This window comes from Mesoplodon bidens (genome assembly GCF_964165515.1).
Source record: "Mesoplodon bidens genome assembly, chromosome: 14".
Lineage (NCBI taxonomy): Eukaryota > Metazoa > Chordata > Mammalia > Artiodactyla > Ziphiidae > Mesoplodon > Mesoplodon bidens.
In genome coordinates, this window is record NC_138170.1 from 85,845,979 (window position 1) to 85,866,494 (window position 20,516).

Genomic DNA, 20,516 nt, shown 5'->3' on the forward strand with positions numbered 1-20,516 from the left:
CAAGTTCAGCTCAATAATATCAGTTTAATAGATTCAAATAAATCTGCATGTTCTTCATGCTCACTTCCACTGATGACCCTTTGTTAGCAAAGCCAGTCCTCTTCCTATGTCTAATGAGGCCTTTCTGATATTACTTAAAGCCTATGATGACCTCACCTGGTGTAGTTATCATGAAAGGCATGCCAATTATCCTTTTGCAAAAATATCTTTTTCTCCCCTTTTCTGTCTCCAGACTTGTAAGTACAGTGAGATCTCAGCATGATCCCAGGGCAAAAATACAACTTCTCACCCAGTAAAGAAGAAAGCTAACACACCAAAACTTTATCTATCTATCTATCTATCTATCTAGATCAATGTATCAATATTTCCTTGGCTATAAAATGGAGATGCATACATAAACATACACATATCTATGCCTGTATCTATATACACACAGAAACTTGGGTGACATGTGTGCAAATGGGCTGTAAATGTTCTGCACCAGTGAAGAAGGAACATAATTTGAGATCATGTTGGCATAAACAGGATGATTTCAGTAGAGATTAGAGTTTTAATACTCTAGTTCAAGCACCTGGGTGTGTTCTCACTGTGTTCTTGGTTGTTGGTTGAAACCTAGACTCTAGGGAGACATACTGTTTTTGTGGTTGAGTTGCCAGATATTCTCATTTCATTGTGGAGTAATAACACAAACCATTTAGGAAATAGGTGAGATTCACCCATCCACCCAGTAATGTTGGCCCCAAGGAGATAGAGATAACCATTCTTTCACAGAGTCAGTAAGAAGCAGGTTGGTAAATGGGGTAAGTGGTGGACAGTCATTATCCTTAGAAACACTTTAGTATTTATCTTTAGGTTATGAGTGAAGAATGTCACTATTGCCATTCAAATAGCCTTGCTAATTTCAAAGAGGATGATTTACCCAGAAGTCTCAGAGGATAATAGGAAGCACTCAACTCTCTTTTGGGATAAAATAGATGAGTAGACTTGAGTCATCATGATTTCTCACCAATTTCTAGACCTACTGTGTCGACTTCTGCTGCACTGAGATCTCTCTCTCAACCCATACTTATGATATCATGGAAATACTTTTATGAATGAATTATTGAAAAAAATGAACCTAGTGTATGAGTAGTCCTGTACAATAGGCTAGCACTTATGAAACAACACAAGGTTATAGACTACACAAGCCTGAGGGAAGGTAAGGGGGGAATTCCTTCCAGGGATGAACTTCAAATGGTATTACCACCTGTGGACTTTCTGAATGCCTTATTCATCACCAATTATCCCACATGCTACTGCCCTGATCAAGTGATTTATCTCACTGCAAAAGTAGGGTGGTAGTAGGTAGAAGTCACGAGATTCACTGCTGACCACATTCTCCATCACCCCTATGTAAATGTCCTTAGAGAACAGTGAACTAGTGAAGACTCAGTGATGATGCTGGTTGGAAACAGCATTTTAATATTTGGAGTGATGCCAATAAGGTATGTAATGTGCTCTAAACTGTTGACCAATCTGTTATGTTTATTCTTCCTCAGATATATGGATTCAGAACTAAGGTGCAGGAATGGACCTAACGTCTCTCACAATTACACCTAATAATCCACTTGCAAACAATAATTCCTCTTCCGTGACTTCATGCTCTGCTTGTTTAGAGATCTTAGTGCTCATGGGAAAAATACATTCACCAGGAGACACAATAACTATCTCATTAAACTAGAAGTTAGGACTACCATCTCATTATTTTGAGATTAAAAGGAGATTACTGAATTCTCTGGAATTATTGATCCTGGTTATCAAAAGGAAATAATTAGCTGCTATATAAGGTAGAGAAGGAAGTCTACATCTGGAAACCAGGGAAACTGCTGGGGTAATTGTCTGCACTTCTTGGTACTTTATAATGGTAAAAATTCATGGAACAGTATCAACGCAATAAAGACTTGGACGTTTCAGCAATAAAGTTTTGCTCCCTCTTACCAGATAAAAAATTCTGCTCAGCCTAAATATTGGCTGAGGGCAAAGGGCACATTAAAACAGGTAGTAACGGTAGAAAGCTATGCCTCCTGATTGGTAGCAGATAGGAAAGTTGTAATATTGACCTAGTCAGGGCAGACCAGGTTTGGTTGAAACAAAACCATTCCTGGAAATCTCAGTAGTTTAATACATCACTTTGCTGATGCCAAGTTCAGTGCATGTCAGCAGTTCACCAAGACAACTGCCTGTCCGACTTCTTCCAGCTGTAAACACCTGGCACACATGGCTTCCAGACTTGCTATAAGAAAAAAGAAAGAATATGGGGAACTCACATCAGCTGTCATGTATCTTGGATTAGAAGTGAAACTCACCACTGCAGCTTACAACCCATTGTCCATAAAATAGTTATATAGCTCCACCTAAATCAAAAGAGCCTAAAATATGCAGGAACACAAAAAACACTGCATTGAGTGAGTAGTCTCTCTCCCATACACTATCCTTTGTTATATTTTACACACACACACACACACACACACACACAAATAATTTTCTTTAGTTGCCTCTCCTTTTCAATTTCTATGTAGAACAAACCATGGCCACGGTGACTAACATAATTTAGTGGAAGGTCACAAGAAGTTGAAGTAGAATTGCATCAGAAGTAGAATAATGATTACCCAGAGACAAATATAAGAAACCATAGACATTTGTAGAGATGGATTCTTTATGGTAAAAGTGTCACCTGCTTCATATTTGCTAAGAACCAATGGGAACCTCTGCCCTGGTTCTTGAATAATAATCTCATTCAACAATCATTCAAGCACTGGCTTTCTAATTTCAATTACTCAAGTCTCTTCAATTATTCTGTAAATACATAATTTATGTTTTAAAACCCTTTTTGCTAAGAGCACCTAGGATATTTTTGATTTTCACATTGAACTCTGATTAATATGGTTATGTGAAAAACTGTTGTCAGTTCTAGGACTGAAATCCAGTCTTTTGATAAATATTATACTATTTTGTCCCACTATATCCCATTGTTTGGCATGGAGAGCAACAACTACAAAAATTATCCATGTTTTAGCATCCATGAACAAGCTTTTCCTATATTCCATAATTCAGAGATCACAGATACTTCCTAAAATTGATGACTGATCATTGAGCAGAAGTGTGTACTGCATGACTTTACTAGAGAAAACTTATACATCTACACGTTCTTAAATCAAATGCAATGGAACATCACTACTATGAGTCATCACTTTTACACACCTGAACACTTAAGACCATTTGATTTACTGACTTGCTTAAAAGCAAGTCAATTTATTTGATAGCCAATTAGACTTAGATTCAGAAACGAAAGACCAAATCACTTGTCATCCAAGCTGTACTTCCTGAAATTGAATTTAGGAGAAATTTGTACTGTGTGACATAGACTTTAATACAGTCTTAAAAACCAATATGATTTAGTAACATAAACAAAATGCTAAAGCCTAGTGTGGTACTAAGCATAGATTTCAATGACTTGAGGAAGCACCTTAGTGCTGAAGGAGATCAATCCAAGCAGTTTCTGGGAACCAATACAGTAACCTGAAGATTTAGGATGTGTACATTTGCTAGATCTAACATTATGGACCATTGGTGTTCGATGTTATGTATTTCAATGGCAAAGTGAGAAATGAACATTGTGTTTGAGGTAGACTATTACCACAGAGAGGAAAATAGGGTGAAAGGGGAGGGAACTAAAGGCAATTTTTAAAATTAATTTTTATTGGAATATAGTTGATTTACAATGTTGTGTTAGTTTCTACTGTACAGCAAAGTAAATCGGTTATACATATACATATATCCACTCTTTCTAGATTGTATTTCCATATAGGTCTTCACAGAGTGATGAGTAGAGTTCCCTGTGCTATACAGCAGGTTCTTATTAGTTATCTATTTTTTAGATAGGAGTGTGTTTATGTCAATGTCAATCTCCCAATTTATCCCTCTCCTTTTTCCCCTTGGTAACCATAAGTTTGTTTCCTACATCTGTGAGTCTACTTCTGTTTTGTAAATAGGTGAGAATGTAAATTGGTGCAACCACTATGGAGAACAGTATGGAGATTTCTTAAAAAACTAAAAATAGAGCTACTATATGATCCAGAAATCCCACTCCTAAGCATATATCCAGAGAAAACCATAATTCGAAAAGATACATGTGGAATCTAAAAAAGTCAATTGTCTTATGTGTTGTGGTGAGCTGGGTGGATGATGGCCCCATCCAGGAAATCTGAGCCATGATTTGGAGAAGACAGCATTTCAATGAGCTCTGTGTGGTGACGGAAGACCAGAGAGGGGAAGGGGTTCTCTCTGCTGTTTCTAGCATGGGGAGGTCATGACTGACTGGCTGAGCAACCTTTTTATGCCACGCCTTCATAGGTCAGCAGGTCTCGTTGGAAATCACAGTGAAGCCAATAAGAACTTCAAACTCAAATGATCCTCGCAGTGTTTTTATTTTTTCTGCTAGTTAATGATTGAATTCCCTGTAATTTAGCTACAGAGTAATCACCATTTGATAAAGAAAGGAGTTAATTTGGTGAGAATATCAGGTTCATTGAAATACTGAATTTTTTCTATTACACTGTGAGGGGAAATTACATGGAATAAAAAAAAAACACAAAAAACAAAAAACAAAAAACAAAAAACCTGCACCAACCCTGAGATGGTGGCTGCTAAGTTTCTGGTCTCACCAGCACTGCTAACATTATGGGGAGGATCCCCAAGTGTCACCTTGTTATGGGAATGTGCTTCCTAGAGCAATAGCTAGAGAATTGCAAGGTAGAAGTCCATGCAAATAAGATGGGTTTTGGAATTAATGTGCTTAATAATCTAATATCTGCTCTACGTTTGTTTCCAAGAAAGATCAGTAAGGTTTAAACCTTTTAATAAGCTATGTTCCTACGTTGACAATGTACAAATGAGATTCTTTAATATGTGTTTGGACTATGCTAGCAGGGATGTTTCTAAATATATACTTATCCATGATTTTACTTACTCCATAAATGCAGAGTTAAAATCAATGTCAACAAACTCTTTTTGTATATTTTTATCTCTACTATTTAAAACTGAGTTGTATCTCAAAGGAGTAGAAAGAGAATAGTGACAATGATGGAGAGTTTCCACATTGATTTAAGGAGAAAGGTGAATCATATTTATAATCTTTGGCAGAAAGTTATGGTAAGAACTGAGTTTTCCATCCCTAGACCTCTGAAGTGAAATGATGGTGCCTGCTCTATTTATTTTAACTTTTTGATATTACACATTCATAATCTGGAAAACACTCAACATAATCCTTCCAATGTTAATTCTTCCCTTATGACATTCTAGACATACTGAAAGTCAATAAACAGTTCAATATTATTCATATACTAAACATAGCACTCAATGTACTTCTTATCTCAGAAAACAATAGTAATAAGTCCTGAAAAGTTTAGAAGTTATTTCCATGAAGCAACTAAACTTAAGTCTTAAAAATCAGGGCCAGGAATAATGTTTGGCATATAGAATGTGCTGAATTAATGTTCAATTACTACATGGAAAGTGTAGCATAACACATATTTAATCAAAGATAATTTAATATAAAAAAATATCTGTTTCTTAACATGAATCCACTGAAGCAAATGTTTTATCTTACTTTATAGCTTTGATGGGGTTTTTGAATCCTTATTTTGTTTCATGCCTAATATCAGTAAATGCCTATGATACAAACACCCCTGAAGACTCATCTGTGGTTTTAAGCTACCATTATTTACCAGCACAATTTGGGTATCCTATAAGACACTAATGGACATATCAATCATTGGTGAAATATGGAAAACATTACGATGGAAACAGATTAGTCATCCAAGGTATAATATAATAATGTGCTTGTTGATATCAGAAATTTAGTTGCAAAGGTCCATGAGGTGTCTCCCTTCTAAAACCAATAATTGTCATCACCTCCAGAATAAACACACATTTGTCACTGTTAACTTCAAGATTCTCTCTGAACTCACCCCAAATCACTTTTCCAGGTTTGCTTTTATGGACTGCATTATTGTCCACAGCCCAAGTCACAACAAATGTTCTCAAACATGTGAATCAGAACTCTGTGATTGTTCTCATGTGTACCTCTCTACCTTCTCCAATCTGCAACTCCATTAGAGTCTTAATCAATTCAAAATATTTTCTATTTTATTAAATATTCATTTTCATCTCATGGGTTAGTTAGAAGTGTGTATTTAATTTCCAAATACTTGGGCATTTTTCCAGATTTATTTGTTATTGCTTTTTAATATAATACATTTATGGTCAGTGATTTTTTTCTTTATGATTTCAACTTGTATATATTTAGAAAGAATTGTTTTCTGACCTAGTACAAAGTCTATCTTAGTGAATTTTCCCATGTATAGGAAAAAATATATATTATTCTGTTTTGGGGTTCAGTGTTCTATAATTATTAATTAAGTAAAGCTGGTTGATAGTGTTTTACAGGTCTTTTGTACCTTTAAGAATTTTTAAAAATCTATTTGTTCTATAAATCACTGATAGAGAAATATTGAAATCTTTTACTGCAATGGTGATTTTTTTCTATTTTTTCTTTCACTTCTATGAGTTTTACTTCACATATTTTGTATCTGTGTTATTTGTTGCATATATTTAGAATTTCAATGTGTTCTTAATTTATTAACCATTTCACATTATGAAATGTTAATGGTTATCTTTGGAGACATCTCTTATTCTGCAAGTTATTTGCTCTGTCCTTAAACATCATCCCAGATTTCTTAAGGTAACAATTTGCATTATTTATTTTTAGTTAAAATCTGAAAAATGGTTTTATATTTTTGTATGAAAATATAGTTACATCTATATGTACACCTTTGTTTCCCAGTTATTGTGCTCTTCATTCTTAAATGTAGATCTGTGTGTCTTTTGGGTATCATTTACTTTTTTACTGGAAAGCCTTTCTTTAACACTTTCTGAAATAAAGATCTGCTGAAGACAAGTTTTCTCACATTTGATTTAATGAAAAAAATATTGCATCTTTAACTTTTGAAAGATATTATCACTCCATGTAGAATTCTAACTGACAATCCTTTTTTAGCACTTCAAAATTATATTCAAATTTCTTATTCCTTGACTTGCTTTTGCTGAAAGCTATAAGGTTATTCTTATAGCTTTTCACCTGTATATAAACACTTTACAATTTTGTACATAGTCTATTTACATCGTTTTTTTTTCTGGCATTCTTAAATATTGTCTCTTTATCACTAATTTTTATCAATCTGAGTATGATATACCTTCCTGGTGCTTTCTTTGTGTTTATTTTGTTTGGAGTTTGTTTTGTTTCTTGTATCTGTGTGTTGAGAGTTTTCATGAAATTTGAAAAACTGTTGGGCGTTCATTATTTCTTCAAAATTTTTTGTGTCACTTTCTCACTATTTTCTTCATCTTGTGTGACAACTAAATGATGTTGAACCTTTTTATACTGTTCTACTAGTCACGTAAGTTTTGTTCATTTTTTGTTTGTTTTTCAGCCATTTTTTTTCTCTTTCTTCAGTTTGGCTCACTTTTATTGCTGTGCTTTCAAGTTTACCAATTCTTTCTCTTGTAGGGTCTATTCTGCAACTAATTTTATTTGTTTTATTTTTCATTTCAAATATTACACATTTCAACTCTATAAGTGCCATTCAATTTTTATCCTCCATTTTATCTCTCATTATGTTCATTTTCTAAAAATTAATGAACTCATTTATAGTAGCTGTCTTAAAGTTATTGCCTGGTAATTCCATCATCTCTTTCATTTTTGAGTTTGATTCTATTGACTGATATTTTTGAAAGTTATGAGTTACTTTCAGCTGATATTTTATTTTGAATTTTTTGTTGTCTTTCTGAGATTTTGAATGTAACATGGTTGAATGATTGGATTTTACTGTCTTTCTTTAAAGATTTAAAGTTTCTTTAGAAGTTCCTTTCAGATCGACTTAGTCCTTTCAGTTTTGTTTTTAAGGTCTGCTAGAGAAGTTTTTCAGTAGCTTTTTCTCCAGGCCATTCTGGAATATCTACTGACTTTGTCTATTCAACACAGTCTCTGGGTTTGGTTGTGACAAAGTCTAACATCTTCTTTCCACACCCACTTAGCAGTGGCCCTTTGCCTCGTCTTGTGAAGTTTTACTCTATCTGTGAGCAGGACAGTATTTAGTCCAAAGCACCATAAGAACCTTATGCAAATTTATGGAATTTTTTTTTCTCTGTAGTTCTGTTCTCTTTGATATTGGCCATGCAGATTCCAAGTTCCACAGCCTCACTGATCTCCTAATTCTGCATGAGTGAGATGATGAGTCTCTGCTGGGATTCCTCATTCCTGAAGCCCTGCCCAGAAATTTCCTGCAGGCAGAAAGCTGGGACAATTGTTTGTCTTACATCATTAATTTCCCTTATCTTAGGAATTACAGTCTAGCACTGCATGTTGTCCAATACGTAAAAACAATTATTTTATATATTTTGTCGAATTTTTTCAGTGTTTCCATAGCACCATAATCCCCATACCAGATATTTCTTTACTGGTGGGATATTTTCAGTTGTTTATTAGAAGAGTGCCATGTTATTAATATATTGACTATGGCTAAGACACTACATAAAATTGCAAATATTTTATAATTTCTGTTTTTTTTAGATTAAATGAAAATTTTGAATGTCTTTCCTAAAATTCTGGTGTATTTCCTTATATGTAAGAAATCTTTCTTTTCCTCCCAAGAAATTTGTCTTTTTTATAACAGCATTATTGAATAAAACAACTTAACTTGGCATAGTTAACTTTGTAACAAATCTTGTAGATATGCATCCATTTCACTGACTGGGGGTAACAAAAATTCTTTAGTGTACATTTTTTTAACCCCATGGATACCGGATTTCATAGATGAATTACTATGGAAAACCTTTGTAATATTTTAGATTCTTGCTACTCACATTGTTGCCAGCTGACCAGCAGCATTAACATCAGCTAAGAACCTGTTAGAAATGTAAACTCTCAGGCCACATGCCAGACTTACTGAATGAGGATCTGCATTTTAACGAGAACCCCAGGTGTTCTGCATGTATATTCAAATCTGAGAAGCATTTCTGTACTGGATCATAGTTCCTGTGAATGTTCCCAATCTGTCTCACCTGACAGGTATATATTTAGATTCTGCATTAATAACAACACCTGGTAGAAAAGCAATCCGTTTGCTTGAAACACATTTATGCAGACTTTCTGGTCATCCTCAGGCTCCTATATATCATTGCAGCACCCAGAAGTGCTCCTAGGTGGCAGGACCTAGCTATGTTCCCATCCAAAACTCTATTTGAGGTCTATAACTCAGCTACTTCAAATATGAGGAGGCAACAACTTGACCTATATATTCTCCTTTCAGGTGCAGTTCTTTTCAAATGAAATTTGATTTAAACAAATGCAGCCACTGTGACTTAACAATACATTTATTTTATACATTCAACAAGATCTTCCAGCCAAGGGAGAAAATTGTACAACTCAAAATATTTATATTCTTCCATAGTTAGCCCGATAGAAGAGAAACATTTGGAGAAGTCACTTCTTTCTGTTCTGGAATTTAATAGCAAAGAAAATATAGAAAGAAGCAAGATAAGCTTTTAAAATGTGAAAATAAGTATATACTTATCTTGTAACCCTCCTAATACATTTCACCAGCTGCTGTTTATGAAGTTAGTCTTTTGCCTGACCACACTCGGCATTGTTCTTCTCCACTCCAGGTGCCTTAGTAGGACATACATATGTAGATTTGAGATTGTTCAGCACAACACCTTTTGAAGGGGCAAGTAAATGGTTTTACTCATGTCTGTGGACTTCAAGGAACAGTGTGGACATAGATAGGGCAAAGCAGGAAGAAACTATAGAGAAAATTAACTATTTAAATGTCATGAATATATTTTGACACACACACATCATTTAGCACAAGTGAAAAACAGACAAAGGAATGAACAAGTTACTGATGATTTTTTATTTGCTTCTTTTTCAGGATAGTTATTCTTGAAATACTTAAAAAATCCAAAGTTAGTGGACCTTTCAAACTGCTGAAATAATAAGCTTTGTTAAGACCTGGATACAAGTAAATTTGAGTTTGTGCATTTACCATTGTGATCAGCAGGACATATATTTTATTCTTGGAGATGGTTTCTCTCTGTTAGATATATTTCCAAATGACTAATTTCATGGACTTTTTTTTTTTTGTCCTTTGTGATCTTCATAAGGAATTATATATTTTAAAGAACAAGACAAATGTAAAATAATCTACTTTTAGGACACATGTGTGTCAAAAGGAAATTATAGCTAATTTTTACATGTACTAAATATCTATAAGTAAAGAAAGAAATACTGAAGAAATGAGCTTTACCTAAGGCACAAGTTTAATAGAAAATATATCCCAGACCTGATTGAAATCCTCTGCATTTAGAACATGATGTACTAGAACAGCATACTCAGTAGCTTGCACTGCTTGTTAGCTTCTGGGTACATTTAAAATTGTAAAGTTAATTTATAAACCTTGAATTCTTTGATCATGAATTTTGGAAAAAGTCTCTTTTTCTCCCTCTCTGTCTCTCTTATATACACACCACACACACACAGTTACTTTTAGACTAATTGGCATGGCTGACATTTTGGTGTCTACCTTTATTATCAGTTGTGCATTTATGGAAAGAAAGCCAAAAATTCATAATTCTACTTTTTAATCTCAATTTTCTAACTTATCCTCTAAAGTTATTTGGGTAAAAAAATTTTCTTACTTAGTGCAATGAGAAGTATTTAATATGATGTTTTAGTGTATTTTATGTATTTTAAAATAATTTATTGTAATTTTAGTATGTTAAAATACTTTTATCTTAGAATTAAGCAGATATAAAATACATAAGCAAACAATGAATGTATTTTGCATATGTATACACACACACACACACACACACACACACACACACACACATATGCATATGAACTCACAACCCTAATAGAAAAGTATCTCTCTGGCTTAATTTCTTTTCACATTGTTGCAATTTTCATAATCCATATTTATTTATTTTTATTTTTTAATTTTTTTTGTGGTACACGGGCCTCCCACTGTTATGGCCTCTCCTGTTGTGGAGCACAGGCTCCGGACGCGCAGACTCAGCAGCCATGGTTCACGGGCTTAGCTGCTCCGCAGCATGTGGGATCTTCCTGGATTGGGGCATGAACCCGTGTCCCCTGTATCAGCAGGCGGACTCTCATCCACTGCACCAACAGGGAAGCCCATATTTATTTTATTTTAGAAATCACTTTTTTTTTTTTTTTTTTTTGCGGTACGCGGGCCGCTCACTGTTGTGGCCTCTCCCATTGCGGAGCACAGGCTCTGGACGTGCAGGCTCAGCAGCCATGGCTCATGGACCCAGCCGTTCCATGGCATGTGGGATCTTCCCGGACCGGGGCCCGAACCCATGTCCCCTGCATCAGCAGGCGGACTCTCAACCACTGCGCCACCAGGGAAGCCCTAGAAATCACTTTTACTGAACATTTTTCAATATTTTATCTTGTCATTCTGAAATTTGACATTCATTTTTTCCTGTACCATGGGGAAGGAATAACTCAAGCTAAGTGGGAAGGAGTTAATTTATCAGTGTGTATCTCTTTATAATCTCCAACTCCAAAGTTTTAAGAAATTGGAATTTAATGCAGCCTATTTCAATTGGTAACTATATGACTTTGGTAACTTTCAAAAATCTCTGAGTCTCAATTTATTTATGTCATCTATGTCAGACTATACTACAAAGCTATAGTAATCAAGACAATATGGTACTGGAACAAATACAGAAATATAGGTCAATGGAATATGATAGAAAGCCCAGAGATAAACCCACGTACCTATGGTCAACTAATCTATGACAAAGGAGGCAAGGATATGTAAAGGAGAAAAGACAGTCTCTTCAATAAGTGGTGCTACGACAACTAGACAGCTACATGTAAAAGAATGAAATTAAAACACTCCCTAACACCATACACAAAAATAAACTCAAAATAGATTAAATACCTAAATGTAAGACTGGACACTATAAAACTATTAGAGGAAAAGATAGGAAGAACACACATAGACATAAATCACAGCAAGATCTTTGTTGAACCACCTCCTACAGTAATGGACATAAAAATAAAAATAAACAAATGGGACCTAATGAAACTTGAAAGCTTTTGCACAGCAAAGGAAACTACAAGGAAGACAAAAAGACAACCCTCAGAATGGGACAAAATATTTGCAGACAAGTCACCAGAAAAAGGATTAATCTCCAAAATATATAAACAACTCATGCAGCTCAATATTAAAATAAAACAAACAACCCAAGCAACAAATGGACAGAAGACCTAAATAGACATTTCTCCAAAGAAGACATACAGATGGCCAAGAGGCACATGAAAAGCTGCTCAACATCACTAGTTATTAGAGAAATGCAAATCAAAACTACAATGAGATGCCACATCACCCTTGTTAGAATGGGCATCATCAGAAAATCTAGAAACAACAAATGCTAGAGAGGGTGTGGAGAAAAAGGAACCCTCTTGCACTGTTGGTGGGAATGTAAATTGATAAAGCTGCTATAAAGAAAGTATGGAGGTTCATTAAAAAACTAAAAATAGAAATACCATATGACCCAGCAATCCCAGTAATGGGCATATACCTTGAGAAAACCATAATTCAAAAAGAGTCATGTACCCCAATGTTCGTTGCAGCACTATTTACAATAACCAGGTCATGGAAGCAAACTAAATGCTCATCAACAGGCGAATGGATTAGAAAATGTGGTACTTAGGGCTTCCCTGGTGGTGTAGCGGTTGAGAGTCCGCCTGCCGATGCAAGGGACGCAGGTTCATGCTCCGGTCTGGGAGGATCCCACATGCCACAGAGCAGCTGGGCCTCTGAGCCATGGCCGCTGAGCCTGCGCATCCGGAGCCTGTGCTCCGCAACGGGAGAGGCCACAGCAGTGAGAGGCCTGTGTACTGCATAAAAAAAAAAAAAAGAAAAGAAAATGTGGTACATATATCTAATAGAATATTGATCAGCCATAAAAAGGAACGAAATTTGTTCATATGTAGAGATGTGGATGGACGTAGAGACTGTCATACAGAGTGAAGTAAGTCAGAAAGAGAAAAACAAATATCATATATTAACACACATATGTAGAATCTAGAAAAATGTTACAGATGAATTGGTTTTCAAGGCAGAAATAGAGACAAAGATGTAGAAAACAAAAGTTGGACACCAAGGGGGGAAAGCAGGGGTGCAGGGGTGATGGTTGTGGGATGAATTGGGAGATTGGGATTGATATATATACACTAATATGTATAAAATTGATAACTAATAAGAACCTGCTGTATAAAAAAATAAATAAAATTAAAAACAAACCCAAACAAAGCAAAATTTAGAAGTCTTGGACAATACAATCAATCAAATTGAATTAATTGACATTTATAGGATATCCTTCCCAATAATAGTATGATGCACACTACTGTGAAATATACATTGAATAGTCTCCATGGTATACCATATTCTGGGCCACAAAAGAAGTTTTAATAAATTTAAAAACATTGAAGTTCTACAAAGTATGTTCTCTGATCATAATTAAATTTAGTGATCCATAATTGAAAGAAATATTGGAATGCTGCAGATATGTGAAAATTAAATATTAATTCTAAATAATCAATGGGTTAAATAAAAAATAATGAAAGAAATTTAAAAAGTACTTTTAAATGAACAAAAAAACCCCACAATATATCAAAATATAGGAGAAGCAGGTAAAATAATGCTTAGATGAAAATTTGTACCTTTTTAGTATTCAATCTTAAGAAAGTTCAAAAGAAAAAGCAAACTGAATCCAAAATAAGCAGAAGGGAGTATACAATAAAGATAAAACAAAAATTAATAAAATGCAAAAGGTAAAATAATAAAGAAAACCAATTAAATCAAAAGTTGATATTTTGGAATAATTGACAAGGTTGAAAGACCTTTAACTAGTCAAGAAAAAGTAGGAGAAACAAATGACTAAAATCAGGAATTAAAATAATAATAATGAGATATTGTCAAAAACTTTATATCAACAAATGAGACAACTTAGATAAAATGGATAGATTTCTACAAATTACTAAAAGTCACTCAAGGAGAATTTAATTTTATGAATATATAATTAACACAGAAAAAATATAAAATAGTAATTAAAAATCCCTCCCCTCCCAAAAAGCTGAGGCCTGAATGGTTTCACTGGCATACTATGTCAAATATTTAAAGAAGAAATAATGCCAATTCTACACAAACTTTTACAGGTTATAGAAAATGTAAAAAACATTTTTGAATTCACTCTTTGATGCCAGCATTACCCTCATACAAAGAGATCATGAGAAAAAATATTACAGACCAATATCCTTCATAATCATACACACAAAATTCTCTAACAAGATATTAACAAAGAAAAATCAGCAGCATAAGAAAGGTTATATACCATGATGAAATGGAATTTACCTTTGGAATACAAGGTTAGTTTAACATCTAGAAATCAGTCAATATAATATACCACATAAATGGAGTCTGACATAAAACAAAACACATGACTATCTCAATGAGAAAGTCCTTTTGCAGTAACATAATGAAGAAGAAAATATTTAGGGATAAATCTTGCACAGAGAGAGAGCAAGCTTCCTACATTAAAAATTACAAAACATCATGGAAGAGAAATTTCAAACTGAACAAAATAAAAGAATAAAACATCTATGATTATGAATCAGAGGACACAGTATTAATAGATTGGTATTTCTTTCCAAAAAGAGCTACAGAGTCAATATTTTTAAAAATCCGACTATTTAAAAAAATAATAAATTAAAAGGCTGTTCTTATGAACATGCAAAGGACTTAGATATCCAAAACAATTATTAAAAAGAAAAATACAGTTGTAGAACATGACCTACCCAGTTTCAAATATGTTATAAACCTACAGTAACCAAGACAGTGTCGTACTGTCGTGAAGATCAGTATATGGATCAATGGAAGAGATAAACCCAGAAATAAACCCTTACATTTAAAGTCAATTGATTTTTGACAAAGGTGCCAAAACAGTCCAAAGAAATAAAGCATAGTGTTTTTTTGGAAAATGGTGCTGGGAAAATTGGATATCTATATCTTTTAAGAAAAGAAATAAACTTATTTTTTTGTAATTTTTATTGGAGTATAGTTGATTTACAATGCTGTATTAGTTTCAGGTGTACAACAAAGTGAATCAGTTGTACATATAAACATATCCACTCTTTTTAGATTATTTTCCCACATAGACCATTACAGAGTATTGAGTAGAGTTCTCTGTGCTATACAGTAGGCCTTTATTAGTTATTTATTTTATATACAGTAGTGTGTTTATGTCAATCCCAATCTTTCAATTTATCCCACTCCTTACACCCTGGTACTCATAAGTTTAGTTTCTACATTTGTAATTCTATTTCTGTTTTGTAGATAAGTTCATTTGTACCCTTATTTTCTTAGATTCCACATATAAGTGATATCATATGACATTTGTCTTTCTCTGTCTGACTTAGGTACAGCATCAAGATGGTGGAATAGGAGAACCTGGAGTTCACCTTTCCCCACAGAACATCAAGAATACATCTACAAATGATAAACTTAGTTTTTATCTCACCTCATTAACAAAAGTAACTCAAATAGGATCATAGATCTAAACATATGAACTCAAAATATAAACTTCTAGAAGAAAATATAGGAGAAAATTTTCATGATCTTGAGTTAAGCAGAAATCTTCTTAGACCAGATATCAAAAGCAAGAAGCATAGAAATGATTAATTGAGCTTTATTAAAATTAAAAATAAAACTTTTGCAGTTTAAAAGTTTCCATTAAAATAATGAAAAATAGGCCATATACTTTATCTTAATCCATTTGGGCTGCTATAACAAAATTCCAGAGACTGGGTAGCTTAAACAGCAGATATTTATTTCTCACCGTCCTGCAGGCTGGGAAGTCTAAGATCAAGAGCTCAGTAGGTTCTGTATCTGGTGAGAACCCACTCCCCTTGTCACTGTAACCTCACATGGTGGAAGGGGTGAAGGAGCTCTCTGGAGTCTCTTTTATAAAGGAAATAATTCCTTTGAGGGCTCCACCCTTGTGAAATACTCACCACCCAAATGTCCCACTTCCTAATACCATCACATTAGGGGTTAGATTTAACATATAAATTTTGAGGGGAAACAATTATTCAGACCATAGAAAACTGGGAGGAAACACTTGAATATTGTTATGGATTGAATTATGTTACCCCAAATTCATATGCAAGGTATTAATTACTCCAGTGCTTCAGAATGTGACCTTATTTGGAGATAGGATCCTTAGAGGGCTACTCTAGTTAAAGTGAGGTCATTAGAGCAGTCTCTAATCCATTATGACTGATGTTCATATAAAAAGAGGAAATCTGGACATGGACGCACAGAGAGAAGACAATGTGAAGAGACACAGGGAGAGGATGGTCATTTGTAAGCCAAGGAGAGAAGTTGGGAAATGATTCTCCCTTGCAGCCCTCAGATGGTGCCAACCTTGTAGACACTGATTTTAGACTTCCAGTCTACAGAACTGGGAGACAATAAATTGGTTGTTTAAGCCACTCATTTTGTGGTACTGTGTTACAGCAGCCCTGGGAGACTTAATAGGCATATAATATATGCCTCATAAAAGCCTCATATGAAGAATATATAAACAATGCTAACAACTCATTTGAAAGAAGACAAACAACAAAAATAAAAATTGGACAAAAGACTTGGTATGAAAATATGTTCAGCATCAAGTCATTAGGGAAATTTAAAACCACAGTAAGTTGCCTCCACACCTATTGGTATGGCTATAAGAAAAAAGTAAAACAATATCAAGCGTTGTTGAAAAGATTGGAAGCCTCAAACATTTCTGGTGGAATGTAAAATGGTTTAGCCACTTTGGAAACAGTTTCCTAAAAATTTGACATGTGACAGCAAGTCTACTTCAAGAATCTACTGAGTGAAGATACATGTCCACAAAAGATTCATACACAGGGCTTCCCTGGTGGCGCAGTGGTTGACAGTCCACCTGCCAATGCAGGGGAGACGGGTTCGTGTCCCAGTCCGGGAGGATCCCACATGCCGCGGAGCGGCTGGGCCCGTGAGCCATGGCCGCTGAGCCTGTGCATCTGGAGCCCGTGCTCCATGGCGGGAGAGGCCACAACAGTGGGCAGCCCGCGTACCGCAAAAAAAAAAAAAAAAGACTCATACACAAGTACTTACTGCATCATTATTCATAATAACTAAAAAGTGGAAACCATCCAAATTTCCATCAACTGGTGAAAGGATAAACAAAATATGATATATCCATGCAATGGAATACTATTTGGCGTTAATGAAATGAAATACTGATACATAGGTATGTCTTGAAACTATGTTGATAGCTCTTATGACATTGCCTTTACTGCTGTGTGAGGGTCCTGTCAGCCCTTCTGGTTCTGATTTCTCAACCTGGCTGTGGGACATACTGATGCCCAAGACTCATTTTGTTGTAGGGAATGGAGGAAAGTCTTTGTTCTGGCAAATAGGGATAATAACATCCTGAATGGGTGATAAGACATTGCTTCAAATTTCCACCACCGTATCAAATGTCTATCTAATAAATAGGTAACTAGCTTTTTTAATTCACCTCTGACAGTATTAGTCTTAGTAGAATATGCCCAGATTTTAATTAAATGTCATAGCGACTTTACATTGTTGTATATCTCAGAGCAGCTGATATTTAAGAGAGATGTTTTCTTCATGAGATTTTACTATAACAATCCCTTGACCATTAAATATGGGAAAGGACAATGTACAATTATTATGAGGTTCTTTCCAAACAACACTATGTCATTAGTAAGATGAAAGTATACTTAAATCAATGGTCCAATAAATATGCAACTAGGGCTTCCCTGGTGGAGCAGTGGTTGGGAGTCTGCCTGCCGATTCAGGGGACGTGGGTTCGTGCCCCGGTCTGGGAAGATCCCACGTGCTACGGAGTGGCTGGGCCCGTGAGCCATGGCCGCTGAGCCTGCGCGTCCGGAGCCTGTGCTCCGCAACGGGAGAGGCCACAACAGTGAGAGGCCCGTGTACCGAAAAAAAAAAAAATGCAACTAAAGTTTATATGTTATATCCTTTGCTACATATTACATCACAATATGATTATACCCTGATTGTAATGTGACTGCAATCTAATTTAGTAATGAGGTTTTCCACTTCATGGTTTTATTTAGAGAAAAAAATATTTGGTCAAATTGATACCTATATTTATCAAATAAATTAAGCAAAGTTTGGAAAAATACTCACTGGCATTATTTTCTCTTATTCTATTCATATAATGATCACAAATCTTCCATTACATATTATTTTGATATAAAAATCATTTCCCCTTTATATTAATGGTAAAATAATTGTAGAAGAGAATGCATTGAAAGGCCAACATTCAGTAATAAACCTGTAGGCATCTTTCGTGCTGTTACTGCTCTGAAAAATAGACCAGTTTTTTTAATAGGCTGGTTTTCTGCTTATTCTCATTGTGCTATTTGAATTTTCCAAACTTAAATGTTAAGAGAGTCTCCAAGGGGTACTTTCAGTCTTAGCCAAAGCAAACAATGAAAAGTGAAGAAAGTGTTTCCTCTGTAGAAAAATCACCAGCCTTCTCCAGTCAGAGTTTCTCAATGAATATGGCACATCTTCCATGAGGGAGATGAAAGATGCACAATCTCCACCAGGTGATAGGGACCAACATCATCAGTGGTGAGTCACGTTGATAACATGTGCCCTGGATGTGATGTGATGAGAAGGGCAGGCACTTTACCTCTGTGGTCTTCCTCCCCCCAAAGTCATAATCTCAATCTAAGCATAACAAAAATATCAGACAAATCCCAATTCAGGGACATTCTGCAAAATACTTGGCTGGTACACCTCAAAACTGTTAAAGTCATCAAAAACAGGAATATCTGAGAAGTTTACACAGTCTAAAGAGCCTAAGGAGACATAACAGCTACCTGTAGTGTGGAATCCTGAAACAGAAAAAAGGGCATTAGGTAAAAGGAGGGAAATGTATAAACTCTGGACTTTAGTAAATAACAATATATCAACATTGGCTTACTATTAATTGTGACAAATGCACCATTACTAATGTAAGACATTAATAATAGGAAAAAATGGGTGTTGGGCATGGGCAAAATCTCTATACTATTTTCATTATTTTCCTAGAAACTTAAAACTGTTCTAATTTTTTTAAGTTTATTACAACAAAACAAGCCTAGAGTAGGAACAGTTTCTATTATATCACAAGCAGGAGTTTCACTGTGGCCAAGGAGTCTACGATCATTACGTGAACAAAAAAAATGAGGCTTACTTTGACTGCAGGGTAAAGACCCTTGGGCCTGGGAGTATGACAGAGAAAGATCTTTTGGAAGTTGAGGAGCTGGTGCTAAGGTCCCATTTATTCTGTAATTTGTGCAGCAGGACAGGGCATTTCAGAAATTCCTCAGCAAAGACAGCATGATATATTGCTCATCCTCCTTCACTATTGTTTCCTCAGTGTCTGGCAGAAGAACCAGAAAACACAGGTGATTAAAAAAGAAAACAGTGAAGGAATGAATGAACCAAATCAACATCAATTCAATTGAATGATTAAAACAAAACAAAAAGAAGAAGTAAAGCTGTCACTGCTTGCAGATGACATGATACTATACATAGAGAATCCTAAAGATGCTACCGAAAAACTACTAGAGCTAATCAATGAATTTGGTAAAGTAGCAGGATACAAAATTAATGTACAGAAATCTGTGGCATTCCTGTACACTAATGATGAAAAATATGAAAATGAAATCAAGAAAACACTCCCATTTACCATCGCAACAAAAAGAATAAAATATCTAGGAATAAACCTACCTAAGGAGACAAAAGACCTGTATGCAGAAAATTATAAGACACTGATGAAAGAAATTAAAGATGATACAAATAGATGGAGAGATATACCATGCTCCTGGATTGGAAGAATCAATATTGTGAAAATGACTCTACTACCCAAAGCAATCTACAGATTCAATGCAATCCCTATCAAACTACCACTGGCATTTTTCACAGAACTAGAACAAAAAATTTCAAAATTTGTTTGGAAAAACAAAAGGCCCCGAATAGCCAAAGCAATCTTGAGAACGAAAAACGGAGCTGGAGGAATCAGGCTCCCTGACTTCAGACTATACTACAAAGCTACAGTAATTAAGACAGTCTGGTACTGGCATAAAAACAGAAAGATAGATCAGTGGATCAGGATAGAAAGCCCAGAGATAAACCCACGCACATATGGCCAACTTATCTTTGATAAAGGAGGCAGGAATGTACAGTGGAGAAAGGACAGCCTCTTCAATAAGTGGTGCTGGGAAAACTGGACAGGGACACGTAAAAGTTTGA